The following is a 17,984-nucleotide window of genomic DNA, read 5'->3' on the forward strand; positions in this document are numbered from 1 at the left end:
CACTTTAATTGTGATTTGGACTGCACATGCCTATGTACATTTTTTATTATTTCTCTTTTTTATTTCTTAGTATCTAATAAAAGTTAAGTTGTATTTTTATTTCCCTGTCTTGGGGGTTGAGACTCCTTTTTGGCATCTTGTGGTTATTCTTTTTGTGTTCTTGGGGGGGGGGGGTGCTCCTTTTCTTTTTACATATTTATATGTGTATACAGATGTATTTATAGACATATATATATACAAATATAAACACCTAAATACATATGTACACATATATAGACATACACTATGTACAAATACAGTAGTCTAGTAACATTATTTTAGAACAGATCTTGTTAACCCGATCAGATCAGTTATGGACATAGGGACTGGTAAGGATCTGCTGGAATTTTATGTTAGCCAATAGAACAGCTGCATTCATTAAAGGGACATGGAAGTGAAAAGTCTCTGCATACTATACTAATAAAAGGACATTAAAGTAATTCTTTTTTTATATTGTATAAATTTAGAGTTTATAAACCAGGGATCAATCTGCATTAACTGTTTCACCAGTAGATTACAGACTATGTCCCTAACTCACTATACTGGTGGGTTAAACAGTGTCACTAGTTCACTACATACAGTAATAGGGGGTCAGACCATCTCACAGACTGTGCACAGGGTACCTCCTTTTGCAGACGTAATCTGAATCATATTTTTTTTCTGTGTTAAAGGGACACTGTAACCAAAATTTTTATTTTGTGATTCAGATAGAGCATGAAATTTTAAGCAACTTTCTAATTTACTCCTATTATAAAATTTTCTTCATTCTCTTGGTATCTTTATTTGAAATGCAAGAATGTAAGTTTAGATGCCGGCCCATTTTTGGTGAACAACCTGGGTTGTCCTTGCTGATTGGTGGATAAATTCATCCACCAATAAAAAAGTGCTGTCCAGAGTACTGAACCCCAAAAAAGCTTAGATGCCTTCTTTTTCAAATAAAGATAGCAAGAGAACGATGACAAATTGATAATAGGAGTAAGTTAGAAAGTTGCTTAAAATTGCATGCTCTTTCTGAATTACAAAAGAAAAATTTTGGGTTCAGTGTCCCTTTAAATTTAAAAAAAAAAAAAAAAAAAGATATGTATCAAATTCAATGGGGGGGGCGCTTCTTAGATTCTTGCACCTGGGACCTGTGTTCTAGTTACGCCTCTAAACGCACCACTTGTAATCTAGCCTATAGTTTTTAGTATGAGAAGCAGGGATAGTGCAAAACTTGTATTTGCTGTATATTAGAAGCTACATTCTGTTCCCCCTAGATGACTCCTGTAGTTTTCAGGTATTGCTGGCACTGCCTTGCAACTTCTGTTAGAGCTAGTACACCGTGTGATTTCTCCCAACTGTCCAGTCCCTAATTGTGAACTCTGTCTTGCTGTAGTAATGTTCAACCTCTCAAGTCCTAATTCCTAGGCTTTAGCTGGCGTTTGCAATTGTTTTAAGGTTAAATATTCATGTAGAAACTTGCCCCTTATTTTGCCTACAACTGTCCAGTGTCCGGGTTAAACACAAATCTAATGTTGGGCGATACGCATCTGGTTTTACACGTTGCTCACATGTGTTCCGCTACACTTGATTTTGAATAGTAGTGAATAGGAGTACTTTTTTTCTTCTTCAGTTTGTATTTGGAAATTACTAAGCAGTTTCCGACCGCAACACATAGAAGCAGTTGTGGTTATCCTGCCCTGACTTAGCATGGCCGACGCATTGGGAGCGTAGCTTGCTCTCTCCTGGTGATGCAATGACGTCTAGGTACGCAGGGAGAAGTTGGAGGTGGCGCCCGGTGTTGTACTGGAAGTGTAACGTTGTGAATTGTCACCGGTTTCACTTACACGTGACACGGAGCAGCAAAAGCGAGGTGAGTTCGTTCATACTATGAAACATGTTTTAGGTATAAGGCTGTTCTTTCACAGCAATATTTATTTCATGAATTGTGTAGTTGTGAGATTGATACTTTTAGTCATGGGCTAGCATAGTAAGTTGCATTAGTTCACCGTCTGGTAGGACAGGAATGCGCCTAGCTCACTGCCCTAAAAGACCTTGAACTTACCTCTGATCTCTGTGCAGAGGGATTGTCATTTGGAGCTAGGAGCCTTGTGTAAAGTTACGCAGGCTTCGTATCTGATGCATTTTATAGTTTTGTCACTTACCTTCTAGACCAAGTTCGGAGTCAGGCAGTCTTAACACTTATATTGACTTTGTAGTATAGATTGCAAGGGGTGCCAGGCACGTAGAGCAACTGGATTTCTCCTATTTTTTATAGGACGTTGTGCCCCAAAAGCAATAAAGAAAGAAAGATGAAAAAGTTAAGAGCATATTGGTTATTACTGCCTCAGATATTCTTATGTACCACTTGATCACCAGTAAGTGGCGTTGTATCCATCTCTGATAGCCAAGTGGTTAAAATAGTTTATTTGCTCTGCTACATGCTACAAAGTCTAGAAAAAAATCAACTCTGAACTGCAGTAATCATTAATAGGATACCGTACTATATAGAACCATAAACAGTGGTGTAGAAACCGAATACCCATTTTTGTACAAAAACAAAACAACATAGATCATATTGCCATGACAGTCTCCTTTTTCAGTACTAGGACATATATACGGTAGTGACCTTTTGTTTATAAACACTTGGAAAACAGATGTTTGGTATAAACTTGATATAAGAAATCAATGTACTAAAATATTTGGCAAATAGTTATTGATAGAGAGAAAATGTATTCTAAGTAAAAGATAACATTTTTATGCTTATTAAGTCAATATTATCAAGTTAGTATTGATTTTACACTGCCCTTTTTAATAATCATTTTATCACTATTTTTAAGTATTATTTCTTCAGCACCAGTCATCCCTTTGTATTACACATCTGGTAGAAATGACAACTTTCAAGCTCTAAATCTACCTGTCAGTGCAAATAATATAATAACACTTAATCTTGCCTAAAATAATCAAGTTCTTTCAACTCAAAACTGTCCTATTTAGTAAGAATAGACTTGTGTGTTGTGGATACCATATATTAGCAATTTATGGGAAAATATACTTGAAGTGCAGTGTTCTCTATAGACAATTTTGACAGCTGGCTGGCATTATGAAGTAACCCGGTGGGGGGCAGCGTAATGCTTTGCAATATTATAACCTTTTCTATTATTTATAAAGATTATTTTAGCTGTTCAAAGCACAAATTAATTGTATCATTTGACATACATTGATTTAATGTTAATTTGTGCAACAAACATTGAAAACCTTTAATATTAACTAATTTTAGTTTAAAGTGAAGGTCAATTTTCATCAATGAGTGCCCGGTTTTTAAAAATACTTTTAAAAACAGGGGCACGTTCATTGATGAAAATTAACATTGCACTGGATTTGAAGAAATACTTTCCTTTTACTCCTGCAAAGCCGGATCGACAATCCCCCTCCTTCTTCTTCCTGCTGTAGACCACAGCAATGACGAAACTGGTTTCCTCCAATCACAGCCGGGCATCACGAGCTGGACGCTCTGGGGTGCAAGCCATGATTGGAGGAAGCCGGTTTTGTCATTTCTGACGTCAGTACAGAGGAACTGAGGCTGAGATCGGCGATCCGGTTTTGCAGAAGTAAAAGGTAAGTATTTCTTCAAATCCAGTGCAATGTACATTTTCATCAATGAAAGTGCCCCTGTTTTTAAAAATATTTTTAAAAACCGGGCACTCATTGATGAAAATTGACCTTCACTTTAAGTTGATGGTAAACTCACTACATTCACTGTTTATTATTTGACAGGAATCATCAAAATACAATTATTAGCGCTTTTTATTTCTCGCTACCTTACCTGCAATAATTATTTTCCTTTAGTATAATATCGCTGCCTGTCAATAGTGTAATAAGCCTATTACCGCTCTACTTTTTGTTTGTGTGTGTGTGTTTCCATGTATCCAATCAGAATACTGTCCAACTGGCTCACTTTAGTCTTATGTGCGGTATCAATGCGCATGTGTGTAGTTGCGCAATTTTGGTTTACTTCTGATGATCCCCTCTTCTGTCTTCGTGCATGTTCACGATACAGGTGCGCATGCGTACAGGCTCAGAGGAATAGAATGAGTGACGTATGTAACCATTCAATTGGAGTTTTGTTCATAGATCACATCTTTTATTTGGACTTCTGCCAAGTAAGCATATAATACTTTTCTGGTAAAATTATATATTGTTAATGTATTCTAAACTACAATGTATTAACTATCGGGAGTGCGCAATAATAGTGACGTATGTAGTGGGCGGTATCTCTATGTAAGTCTCAGTGGGCGGAGTAAAAGTAGAAACATTTTTTATCATCCGGTCTGTACTTTATATACATTTTTAAAGGTAATACAGTTAAATTTAATACTTTATTTTTTGGCGGTTGTACTTGAAATAATGCGATAATAGTAAAACACTCTAGGCAGTAGTCGACTGTTTACCATCACTTTAACATTGACTTAAAGGGACAGTATACTATAAAATTGTTTTTCCGTTAATGTGTTTCCAATTTCTTTTTTTACCAGTTGCAGAGTATAAAATGTATGAGAATTATCTTTTTAATGTTTGTGTATATGAATTAGCTGATTTTGTGTTTTGAAGCCACAACCTAATAAAATGGGTTGAGCTTGTAGGTATAATCAGATCTCATTACTTTATCACATTGTGTACATATACCTGCTTCTTTATCCTATTTATATCCATGAACCAATCACCAATACTTGGAGAGAACAATGGAAAATTAACATTTTATTACGTAATCTCTTTTATACCCCACTGTGAGTGTAATTTCTTCTACTGGCTGTGTTAACACAGCTTGGCCTTGAGGTATATCACAGGTTAGGTAAACTATTTCAAATGCAAATATAAGGGTAATGGAAATACTTGTAAACAATTTAATACACTCCAGCAGGTAAAGTGGATAATTGGGAACAAATTAAAGGGGAGAATATTTTTTTGAGTAAAATGTCCCTTTGATTTTTAGCCTGGTGGTCAGTACAATCGGCCAGGTTGTGCACCTACAGTAGGACCTGTTACTGAAAAATCAATGGATTAATTCACAGCTGACTGTTTCTGACAATCAATAAGTTTATTTCTTTGAGTGTACTGCTGGCAATATTTAGTATATTACAATATTTTTTTTAAACTTGTTTACCAGGGATCTTGAAATAAGCTGTACTACAAACCATCCCAAGCAAGTGTACTTTGCATGCATCTGAACATGAAATTAATACCGCTGCTAAATCCTTAACTTTTTTTCTGCAATCACCTACATTTTGCTGCCGACTTATTACAAAATCCCTCTTACACTCATGTCTGTGTGACATCCCAATGTTTGGTCATAACTACATTTGAGAAAATCTTGTTTAACAGGTTGATATCTGCAGAAATGTTTATTTGGCCAACCTATCTGTAATGATTCTTGTAATGCACCATTGTGTTCCTCTTAACCATAAATACAGCTCTGTAACTGAAGTCCTGTTATATGAGCTTCTTGATTAATCAATGTGCTGTACTTTTTCATTAATGGACCACCACTAATTTAAATTCCACCATGCACATAAGCAAAGTCAAAGACCATGTGTCAAGTGTAAACACTTATATGCTAAAGTTCCACCAATAAATCCATCCAGATGCAAAAATTAATTTACCCACCACCACCACTTAAAGCGATATGAAACCCACATTTTTTATTTTATGATTCAGATAGAGCATGCAATTTAAAGCAACTTTCTAATTTGCTCCTAATATCAATTTTTCTTCGTTCTTTTGGTATCTTTATTTGAAAAAGCAGAAATGTAAGCTTAGGATGCGGCCCATTTTTGGTTCAGCACCTGGGTAGCACTTCCTGATTGGTGGCTAAATGTAGGCATCACAACTGCAAAATAATATATATATATATATATATATATATATATATATATATATATCACACACAGCGAGAGAGATCTCTGTCTCTCTCTTTCTCTTTATTTATATATATTTTATTTTTTTTCTATATACACACATTTCTCTATGAAAATATCTACTTTTTCTCTTTATTATAGTATAATATGGATGGCCAAAAGTTTCTGGCTCCTAGATATTGAACACATATGTCAAGCCCTGCTGTAAGATCAAAGTAAATTTGATAACAGAAGTAAATTGGGAAAAGTTTTTATAACTATATACTCTGCCTAAATCACAAAAGAGAACTTTTGGGTCTCATGCCCCTTTAAATTATAATAAAGTCAAAATTAAACTTTCATAATTCATAGAGAACATAATTTTAAACAGCTTTGTAATTTACTTATATTATTTAGTTAGATTTTTTTTAATCTGGTATCCTTTGTTAAAGAGCAAACCTATGTCTTTAACACTCTGTGGCAGCAGTGTTTATAACAAGTAATATACAATGTTTCAAAAACTGCTGCCATGAAAGCTAAATCTATGTGCACACAGCCTGCATAGTTTCTCTTCAAGAAAGGATAAAAAGCAAATTTTATAATAGAAGTAAATATGAACGTTGTTAACTGAAAATATTGCATGTTTTGTTTTTGTTTTGTTTTTTTAAACAAGCTTTATTGAAAGAGAAAATCAAGATCCCATGTATAATAAATACACTTGGAACAGAAAGACAAAGAGACAGTGGTGTTAACCCACAATTCGGCCACACCACTGCCCGCAGTTTAATTTCTAGTACAAAATATTATAACCAGAGGTTGTACATATCAACAGTATTTTAAGTTCCAGTTCTGTTAAAAGCTTGGTTTTAAACATTTTTCTGTAAGAAGCTATATGCTTTGTTATATATAAAACTTTAATAGTATGTATAGAAGATAAAGTAGGTTAAGAAAGTTAGATGAAGGAGAGAGTCGGGAGGGAGCAGGGAAAACAAAGGGAGGTTTTAAACAGACCTTCCGGTGCAGTATTGGTATGAATTAGTAATAAATAATGAGTTGTTAGCTGGGGGCATCTTTCCAGGTGGCTAGCATCCTTATGTGTGTTTCTATTTGGTTTTGGGTTTTGAAGTAATGGAACCTCTCCAGCGCAAGTAGATAATCTACTGAGGATGTCCTGTGAGCATGATTAATAATGAAGCCAGTGTGTGTGCGCCTCTTTGATTTTTGGGAGATCTATGAAAAAGTATTGTTTCAGGTGAGTTTAGTATATCGATCTATAGTTTCTGGGACATGAGCCCCAATACCCCCATCCAGAAATCCCCAATTTTTGGGCAGGACCACCAAATATCGAGGAGAGAACCATTTTCTCCGCAGCCCCTCCAGCAAAGAGGACTCGCAGATGGAAAACATCTATGTAATCGTGTAGGTGTAAGGTACCACCTACACATCGCTTTAAGCTGTAGGAAATATTGCATGTTTTATCACAAACGTTTATTTTTCACTTTACTGTCCCTTTAAAGGAACTTAATGGTGTATATCGTAGTAGGTTGTGTTTACATTTTTATATATGACCTCAGAACAAAGCCATGTAGCCTATTTGTAAGCCCCTTATGACTGCCTGGTTGTTGTCTACTGATTTGGGTTCCCTTGTTTGTGGCATGCTCAGATTCTATGTTGGCGGAGTGAAAAGGATAGAGCTGAGCTAGTCTTTTATTCTGCATACTGTAAGAAATGTAATTAAGATGTGTCCCTCTTCTGAGTGACAAAAAATCTTTAAGTGGCACGTGTGCCATAGTTTGCAAACCCCTTTTTAAAGAATCATCCACGTAAGATTCAGTATAGAAAAGTCACCTGCGTTCATAGACAACAGTAGAAAAAAAGCAAGTGATTGTAAGGACTGGATTGTTCTAGATGAATGAAGTATACTGTATCTTATTAGATAAACAATTTGTAAATCCAAAGAGCAAAATATTGATATATAAACAGTACACAGAAATAAACGAAATGCACAGAAAATGCAGATATTTAAATGGGTGCTCGTTCTGCTTATAAATAGATGCTGTGTACCCCTTCCACTGTAACAAATGATAATATAAAGAGGGAATCTATAAAATAACAAGTGCACAGAGATAAGTCTTTATAGATAAAAAAAAAAAAACACAAAAAAACTTTATATGGTAATTCCCGAAGTGTAGAGAAAGATAAAGTCCATGTTCACCTATGCTCCAAGAGTGGATGTATCCCTATCAGAGAAATAGATGTACGCTTACCCGCTATTGCCTCAATCGTATGAAGTAAGTCAGACTTTTAGGAGTACAAAGGCCACTGCTTATCATCAGACAGGTGTTCAAATCCAGGAAAGGATTCTTTATGATGATGGTAAATCTCAAAAAGAGAGTACAACTGCCCATCCAACTCTCACACAAACAAGCACTACTCTGCTGGGGCAGCTCTAGAATAAGTTTGGAATTTTGGATTTGGGGATTCGTACCTGTATATACATTTATTTATTTTTTTTGTGTGAAGTAAAGCAGGTTTGAGTAGTGACAACAGTGCTTGAAAAACAATAGCTACTGGAGAAAAGTCTTGTGTGGTTCTTCTGGAAGGCCTGCAAGTTACTGTAGCTTTTGGTGTCTTCCACAGAAGCACAATCTTGTGCATTTGCTTATTGGCTACAGCCATGTTTACATCCAGTCCTGCAGAGATAACTAGATAATTGTACCTTTTTATTATAATATGCCATGTGCCACTAAGCAGTAATAAATAGTTAATCCTTATTACCCCTTCCAGTGTTCTAATTGTTTTGTTTTCCCGTCTACCTAGTGCAGAAAAAGTAAATTATTTTAATGTCTCTTTATATTCTATTTTAGGCAATTCTTGTTTCAAGCCCTTGCCTCCACCCAGTGACTCATACACGTCTATTTAGACACTCATTATGTATGAGACTCATCTTTTCCTAAGTTTATGTTGCACTTTCCAGATTTTAGGCTTTATATCCTAGAAGCAAACACAGTAGTTTGTGTTGCCATTTTCTTAGTTCTGCAATCAAAACTGTTTATGCTGTGACAGCTAGCACATCCAACGAGCGGAGAACTATTACAAAAAAAACAAACAACTTGTTAGAGAATTAGGTTTGCTTTTTTTGGGGAGGGTTGTTTTTTTTGTCAATTCATTAGTCTGAGTGAGATTTTTCCAGTCGTTCATAGACATTCCTACTTTTTAAATAAAGATAGCAAGAGAACGAAGAAAAATTGATAATAGGAGTAAATTAAAAAGTTGCTTAAAATTGCATGCTCTATATGAATCGTGAAAGAAAAAAATTGGGTTTAGTATTCCTTTAAGGTCAGAAACTTCCTCCTCAGTAACAGAGGTAAAAGTGCTGAATTTGTGGCTTTGTGAGTTTCACATGTTTGTGAAAGGTTGCAGGGGGGGGGGGGGTTGTTGTAGACTGGAGTCAATTTTGTTGTTTAAGTGGCTGGAAAAATAGAAGGGTATTGAAAGTAGGGCTGGGCGATATGGGAGAAAAAAAAAATCGCAATTGCGATTTCATCGCAATTTTATTAAAAATGACTAGAACACCTTCATTTAGCATTAACAAATGTATTTAACACTACATAATCTTAATGCACATGTTTCTCAATGTCCAATACATTCTTAGAGCATTAAAATACAAAACAAAAAATAGTTACAATAAAATTTGCTGCCTGTGATTTGATTAATTAGTAGCCATTAGCCAGTTATTAGGTCTTATGACACACAAGTTCACAACATTGTCATGTTTTATTGGACAGTGATTCTAACTGTGGACACAGTGGTATGATTAACATATGAAGCATTGTAAGCATGGAGAAACCTGGAAATTGCTGTCTTTACAACAGTATGACTTGTGAAGTTCTGTATATAAGTGCAGTAAAGTAAGTACAATGAATGCACACATTGCTGCATGTGTTAGCCATTTTAGGAGTGACTGTCCAGGGAAACATGAGGGATGTGGCATTGACAAGATCAATCCTGACATCCTGCAGCCTGTCATATTACATCCTGCAGCATTCTGTAGTAGTAGATCTACTATATAAAAGACCACTAAGATCAGTTATATACAGGAGGTTAGTACATAATACAAACAAGTGAACTCAACACATACAAACAAAGCTAATTTAAAGGGACAGTCTAGGCCAAAATAAACTTTCATTATTCAGATAGAGCATGTAATTTTAAACAATTTTCCAATTTACTGTTATCACCAATTTTGCTTTGTTCTCTTGGTATTCTTAGTTGAAAGCTTAACCTAGGAGGTTCATATGCTAATTTCTTAGACCTTGAAGGCCACCTCTTTTCAGAATGCATTTTAACAGTTTTTCACCACTAGAGGGTGTTAGTTCACGTATTTCATATAGATAACTTCACGTGCACAAGCATAGTGTTATCTGGGAGCAGGCACTGATTGGCTAGACTGCAAGTCTGTCAAAAGAACTGAAATAAAGGGGCAGTTTGCAGAGGCTTAGATACAAGATAATCACAGAGGTTAAAAGTATATTATTATAACTGTGTTGGTTATGCAAAACTGGGGAATGGGTAATAAAGGGATTATCTATCTTTTAAAACAATAACAATTCTGGTGTAGACTGTCCCTTTAAATTAAATTAGCTGGCCAGTTCTTACCACATTGCCCATGTTTTCTTGGGCAGTCAGTCTAGCTGTGGTAAGAGTTACATATGAAGCAGTGTGGCAGCATATAGAAAGAAACCTGAAAAGTGCTGACTGAGGACTATCCAGCAGCATGATTTGTGTTTCTAAATAAAGTTAGTACAATGCAGCACACTGCTGCATGTGTTAGTCATTTAGCTGAGTGACTGTCCATGAAAACATAGGGGGTGTGGCATTGACAAGGTCAATCCTGACATCCTGCAGCCTGTCATATTACATTAATTTTTACAGCTATAGCTGTAGTACAGAACACTAAGAATTTGAACACCAGTTATAGTTAGAGTAACTAGTACAATACATAATACAAACAACTGAACTCAACACACACTGTTGATTGTTGCTGCTTGACTTTAGCTTCACAGCTTGTTTGTGTTGTCTTTTCTCTAGCAGTTTTTTTTTTTGTCATACATAGTTCAAAGATTTCCTTATGCTGCTGTTTAAGGTGCTGGAACAGGTTTAATGTGTTACTTCTTTTTGCTGCAACACTTACTTAGTTCTGTTTCACATCATCTTTTCTGAATCCAAAATATTCCCAAACAACTGATGTGGAATTTTTCTTTGGCACTCGTTAGCAACATCATCATCATCGTTATTGTTGGACAAGGACAGCTCTTCAGACCTCATCTTGAATTTTATGTACAGCACGCCACACACAATTACCAGCTGACTGACACAGAAAATGAGATTATACTACTGCAGTAACCGCACACACTGCCAGTATTTTATTATTATTATTCTTTATTTATAATGCGCCAACAGATTCCGCAGTGCTGCCCATGGGTACAAGGATAACAGTACAAAGGAGAAACAATACGATAAGACAACATTTTATAGACACATACAGGGGGAATTGAGGGCCCTATTCCTGTGGGAATTTACAATCTAGATGGGTAGGAGGATGGGAATATTAGTGAGGAGATAGAGGGCAACTGTTATGTGAAGTTAGTTTGTTAATAAGTCGGTTATAAGCTTCCCTGAACAGAAAGGTCTTTAGGGAACGTTTAAAGGAGGAGAGGTTAGGGGCAAGTCTGACAGCTCGAGGAAGTGCGTTCCAGAGAGTTGGTGCCGCACAAGAGAAGTCCTGTAGTCTAGCATGAGAGGAGGTGATGGCAGAGGACGCAAGAAGCAGGTCATTGTTGGATCTTAGGGGGCGGGCAGGAGTATATTTGTTGATGAGTGGGGACAGGTAGGGTTGGGCTGCATTGGTGAGGGCTTTGTAGGTCAGGGTGAGAATTTTGAATTTAACTCTTGTGAATGGGGAGCCAGTGAAGGGACTCACAGAAAGGTGAGCAGCAGAAACAGAGCTTCGAGAGAGGTGGATTAGCCTGACAGATGCCTTTAGGATGGATTGGAGGGGAGAGAGGAAGGCCAGTTAGTAAGTCGTTACAGTAGTAAAGTCGGGAAATTACCAGGGAGTGGATTAGCTGTTTAGTAGTTTCAGCACTCAGAAACAGACTAATTTTGGAGATATTGCGTAGGTGGTTGCAGCAGGATGAAGAGAGCAGTTGGATGTGGGCAATGAAGCACAGATTTGAGTCAAGCGTGACTCCGAGGCAGCGGACTTGGGGTGATAGGGAGATAGTGGTGCTGCCAACAGTTATAGAAAAATTAGAAACTGGAGTAGAGTTAGAGGGGGAATTAGAAGTAGTTTGGTCTTGGACATTTTTAGGTGGTGAGAGGCCATCCATGAGGAAATGCCAGATAAGCAGTCACTGATGTGAGAATTGACAGGAGAGAGTGCAGGGGTGGAAAGGTAGATCTGGGTATCATCAGCATAGAGGTGATCGCTAAAGCCATAGCTGTTGATAATTTTACCCAGTGAAGAAGTGTAAATAGAGAAGAGTTGAGTACCCAGGACAGAGCCTTGAGGTACTCCAACAGACAGAGGCAATAGAGAGGAGGTGTCACCAACAAAAGAGACGGAGAAGGATCTGTTGGAGAGATAAGAGTGAATCCAGGAGAGGGCAGTGTCAGAGACCAAGAGAGCTGAGAGTCTGTAGGAGAAGGGGATGGTCAACAGTGTCAAAGGCAGCAGAGAGGTCATGTAAGATGAGTATAAAGTAGTAGCCTTTGTTTTTAGCAGAAAGGAGATCGTTAGTAACCTTGGTGAGGGCAGTCTCAGTTGAGTGTTGGGGACGGAAGCCAGATTGCAAGGGGTCGAGCAATGAGTTGGAGGACAAGAAGTGGGTTAGGCAATTGAAAACTAGTTTTTCAAGGAATTTTTAAGCTAGCGGGAGCAATGATATGGGGCGGTAGTTTGCAGGGGAGTTAGGGTCAAGGAAGGGTTTTTAGAGGATGGGGTGACCTTTGCATGTTTGACTGAGGCAGGGAATGAGCCGGTAGAAAGGGATAGGTATCAGTAGGGTGGCTGTGGCACTGTCAACTGTGGCTCAATGATAGACAAGAGAACGCAGGCTTGCACTTGAAATTAATTGAATATAAAGAAGTCAACAATGTGCTTGATGAAGCAGTCGCCTTGATTGAAGAGAACACAGGCTTGCTGCAATTGATTATAAAGAAGGCAACGATTGGCTTGATGAAGCAGTCACCTTGATTGAAGATAACACAGGCTTGCTGCGCTTTAATATAAAGAAGACAACAATGGGATTGGGCTTGATGATGCAGTCACCTTGATTGAGAAGAGACAGGAGACCACAGGCTTACACTTGAAATTAATTGAATATAAACAAGAAAGCAATGTGCTTGATGAAACGGTCACCTTGATTGAAGATAACACAGGTTTGCTGTGCTTGAATATAAAGAAGACGACAATAGGCTTGATGATGTATTGACATCACCTGGATTGAGAGACAAGAGACCACCACAGGTTTGCACTTTATTGAATATAAATAAGACAACAATTGGCTTAATGATGATTCAGTCACCTTGATTGTGAAGAGGCAAGAGACCACAGGCTTACACTTGAAATAAATTAAATATAAAGAAGACAACAATGTGTTTGCTCATCATCATTTTTATTTGAGACTGAGGCAACAATGGCTTTCACTGGAGGAGACTGACCTTGCAGTTGTAGAATACACTGGCTCTGGAGAACTGACCTTGCTGTTGTAGAAAACACTAGCTTTGGATGACTGACCTTGCTGTTGTAGAATACACAGGCTTGCAGAGTTGCAGTGCACTTGCAGGTTGACTTTGGTGTTAAAGAAGAAACAGGCTGCAGGATGTGTATGACCTTGCTGTTGTAGAAGAAGAAACAGGCTGCAGAAGGATGTGGATTGTGTATGACCTTGCTGTTGTAGAAGAAGAAACAGGCTGCAGGATGTGGATGACCTTGCTGTTGTAGAAGAAGAAACAGGCTGCAGGATGTGTATGACCTTGCTGTTGTAGAAGAAGAAACAGGCTGCAGGATGTGGATGACCTTGCTGTTGTAGAAGAAGAAACAGGCTGCAATCTTTTTGGAACCACAGGCAGGCTTTGCTGTTGGTTGAACAATAACAAAACATTTTTAGAATAAGGTGGGAGGGAGGAAAAAAATAGACAACATAGAATAGGGGAGACAAGTTCTTCTTTTTGGAAAGACAACAAACACACAGAAACAGTAATGGACTGGGAGAAAAATCAAAGGAAAAAAACTTTTTTTTTTTTTTTTTTTATTCATTTAATGTATTTTGGGTTTAACTTCTGAATCAATCAAATTCAAGAGCAATAGAAGAGCATGCAATTTTAAACAACATTCACAATTGAATTATTGAATTGACTTATATTAGCTTAGCTATTTTCTTAAAATTCTTAAAATACTTCAGGGGCCAGGCTGCTATGACACAATGAATGCAGATTGCACATTTAAGTATGCTATTTTGGATCATCAAAATGCATAATGATTTTTTAATGTTGCAGCACTAGCCTTAGTAGCAGCAATGAGGAAGAAAACAAAGTGATGACTTGCATTGCAGCTTACAATAAAAAATGATTCAAATATTGTCTTTCTTAAAAAAAAAAAAAAATATATATATCTATATATATATATATATATATATATATATATATATATATATATATATATATATATATAATTTCAATAAATGACTTGTATTGCACTGCAGCAGCATCCATCCATAAAGAATGACAAAATAAAAATTTGATTAAACTAAAATGTATTTTATTGGGAAGATAAATTACATAATAGTCATCATCATTTATGATTATAAAAAGTTATTTGAGCTATGGTACACTACTGGACTGCAAACTGGTATAATAAGGGTAATGGTAATGTAAATTAAACATTAACACTTATAATTAGAGGAAAAATATAATCATAAAAAAATATTGTTGTGCTATATTTCTTTTCAATTCACAATACATCCCACAAGCAACCCTTAATGAATATTTATAAATAAAATATATTAAATTTGTAATCAAAGTCAATGTTATGCATCACACAAAGAAATAAAAAAAAGGCACTTTTTTTTACAAGAATACTCACTTTATTGCTCACAATTTTGAGCTGTCCCACCGCCACACCACTCCCAGATGACTCTCAGAAGGCCTGTTGCTTCCCACACACTCTGTCTGCAATCTCTTCCAAAATGGCCGTTTCGCAGGCATTCTGAGGTCCGCTCACAGCCGTACACTTGTCCGCCTCTCATCCTCCCTCTCTGCCTCAGTTTTTCATTACGAATAGAGCATTTTCCCCCCAAATAAATCGCATACTCTCGCTGTTTTTAAACCGCGACAGTTAATCGTGGTTTAAAGCCGCAACCGCGAAAAACCGTGCAGCCCTAATTGAAAGTAGAGAACAGATGTTTTGGTTTTGAAGAAAGGCTAGAGATAAGAGCAAGTAAACCTGCTTAGAAAGGTTGAAGGCAGAATAATAGACGTTTAAAATGAATTTGTAGTAAAGGAAGTCTGCTAAACACAGAGACTTTCTCCAATGTTGCTCAGCAGTGTAGGGACATCTGAGGTGGTAGCAGGTCAAAGCGGAATGCCAGGGCTGAGGGTTAGCGTGTGATTTGCAGCTATGGTAGGAGGGGCCACATTGTCAATGACTGATTTAAGAGTGCAGTTGACAGATTGGTCAGGCCAGGAAAAGGATGAGATGGAAGAGGACTGAGATTTGAGAGTTGTTGTTTGTCTAATGCACTGGTTTTCAAACCTGTCTTCAGGCCTTCCCAACAGTCCAGGTTTTCTAGATTTTCTTGGATGAGAGCAGGTAAAATAACCATGTTTACTAATCAGCTGATTATTTCACCTGCGCTCTAGTTCAGATCACCTTAACCCCTTAAGGACCAGCGACGTACCCTGTATGTCACTGGCCTTTTTTTGGGACTTGATTGTTTTATAGCGCGGTCTTGCCAGCAGCATTGAGACTGCTCTATTCTACAAAGCCTGCTGGAGGGAGGGCATTGATAGCGTGTTCTTGCTAGACTTGTGCTATTATGTCCTGAAAAACCACTTAACGACCAGTGACATACAGGGTACATTGTGGTCATTAAGGGGTTAAAAATGTGGCCTGTTAGGAAGGCCTGAGAACAGGTTTGAAAACCAGTGGTCTAGTGACTTAATGCTTAAGGAGTCTGGTATAAGGGATAGATGGAGGGAGAGTAATGTTACAAGTGAGGAGATGATGGTCAGGAAGAGGAACATGGGAATTTGTGAAATTTAAGAGAGAGCATCAATAGCTGAAAATCAGATCATGGCAGTGTTTATCTTTGTGAGAGGGAGAGTTGGTCCATTGTGACAGACCGTAATATCACAAGAAAAGCCTGTTTATGTGTTAAAAAAACGTTGTATTATATTTATGGGTGCACTTAAAGGGACACTGAACCCAAACATTTTTCTTTCATGATTCAGAGCATGCAATTTTAAGCAACGTTCTAATTTACTCCTATTATCAAATTTTCTTCATTCTCTTGGTAACTTTTATTTGAAAAGCAAGAATGTAAGTTTAGATGCCGGCCCATTTTTGGTGAACAACCTGGCATGTTCTTGCTGATTGGTGGATAAATTCACCTACCAATAACAAGTGTTGTCCAGAGTCCTGAACCAAAAGTTGCCTGGCTCCTTAGTTTAGATGCCTTCTTTTTCAAATAAAGATAGCAAGAGAATGAAGAAAAATTGATAATGGGAGTAAATTAGAAAGTTGCTTAAAATTGAATGCTCTATCTGAATCACGAAAGAAAAAAAAATGTGGGTTCAGTGTCCCTTTTTAAAAGGACATAAAACCCCACACTTATTTCATAATTCAAATAGAACATACAATTTTAAGCAACTTTCCAATGTTATTTAATTTTGCTTCATTCCTTTGGTATCCTTGATTAAAGGAGCAGCAATGCACTACTGTGATCTAGCTGGGCACATTGGTAAGCCAATGACACAAGGCTTATATGAGCAGCCACTAATAAGCAGCTAGCTCACAGTTCCTTAGCCTACCTAGGTATGTTTTTCAACAACGGAGCCCAAGAGAATGAAGCAAATTTAGATAATAGAAGTCATTTGGAAAGTTATTTAAAATTGTATGCTATATCTGAATTGTGAAAGAATTTTTTGGGGATTTCATATCCCTTTAACAAGAGAGTGGATAATTATGGTAAAAACCAATAGTGAGCAAAAAAACTGGGGAAAAACCTCAGTCCTTAAAGGGCCACTGTAAGTAAATATTTTCTATGCCTGTTACTAACTACCCCAAATACACTTTTTATCAATAGCATTTCATTAACATATCTCTACCGTATATCAGAAATCTTGTCTGCAAATTTAATTGTTTTCCAAACCCACTCCGTGGGTATCCTTTGCTCTGTACCAATCCGTTTACAATACCTAGGTTTCAAAATGGTGATTTAAACACAAAGGCCTAGATTTAGAGTTCGGCGGTAGCCGTCAAAACCAGCGTTAGAGGCTCCTAACGCTGGTTTTGGCCGCCCGCTGGTATTTGGAGTCAGTGATTAAAGGGTCTAACGCTCACTTTACAGCCGCGACTTTTCCATACCGCAGATCCCCCTACGCCATTTGCGTAGCCTATCTTTTCAATGGGATCTTTCTAACGCTGGTATTTAGAGTCGTTTCTGCAGTGAGCGTTAGAGCTCTAACGACAAGATTCCAGCCGCCTGAAAAAAGCAGGAGTTAAGAGCTTTCTGGCTAACGCCGGTTCATAAAGCTCTTAACTACTGTACCCTAAACTACACTAACACCCATAAACTACCTATGTACCCCTAAACCGAGGTCCCCCCACATCGCCGCCACTCGATTAAAATTTTTAACCCCTAATCTGCCGACCGCCACCTACGTTATCCCTATGTACCCCTAATCTTCTGCCCCTAACATCGCCGACCCCTATGTTATATTTATTAACCCCTAATCTGCCCCCCACAACGTCGCCGACACCTACCTACACTTATTAACCCCTAATCT

General features: G+C 37.4%; 1 protein-coding gene across 2 annotated transcripts in view; it reads left to right on the forward strand.

Annotated features, from left to right (window-relative positions):
* The first annotated feature begins 1,794 nt into the window (after window positions 1–1,794).
* Window positions 1,795–17,984, forward strand: part of MTFR1 (mitochondrial fission regulator 1) — a 202,670-nt gene continuing 186,480 nt past the window's right edge. Inside the window, exon 1 of one of the 2 annotated variants that reach the window (XM_053715077.1) lies at window positions 1,795–1,891. The gene's annotated coding sequence lies outside the window, so the exon portion shown is untranslated. The remainder of the gene's footprint in view (window positions 1,892–17,984) is intronic. The other variant, XM_053715078.1, reaches the window with a different exon arrangement.

This window comes from Bombina bombina, chromosome 5 (assembly GCF_027579735.1).
Source record: "Bombina bombina isolate aBomBom1 chromosome 5, aBomBom1.pri, whole genome shotgun sequence".
Classification (NCBI taxonomy): domain Eukaryota; kingdom Metazoa; phylum Chordata; class Amphibia; order Anura; family Bombinatoridae; genus Bombina; species Bombina bombina.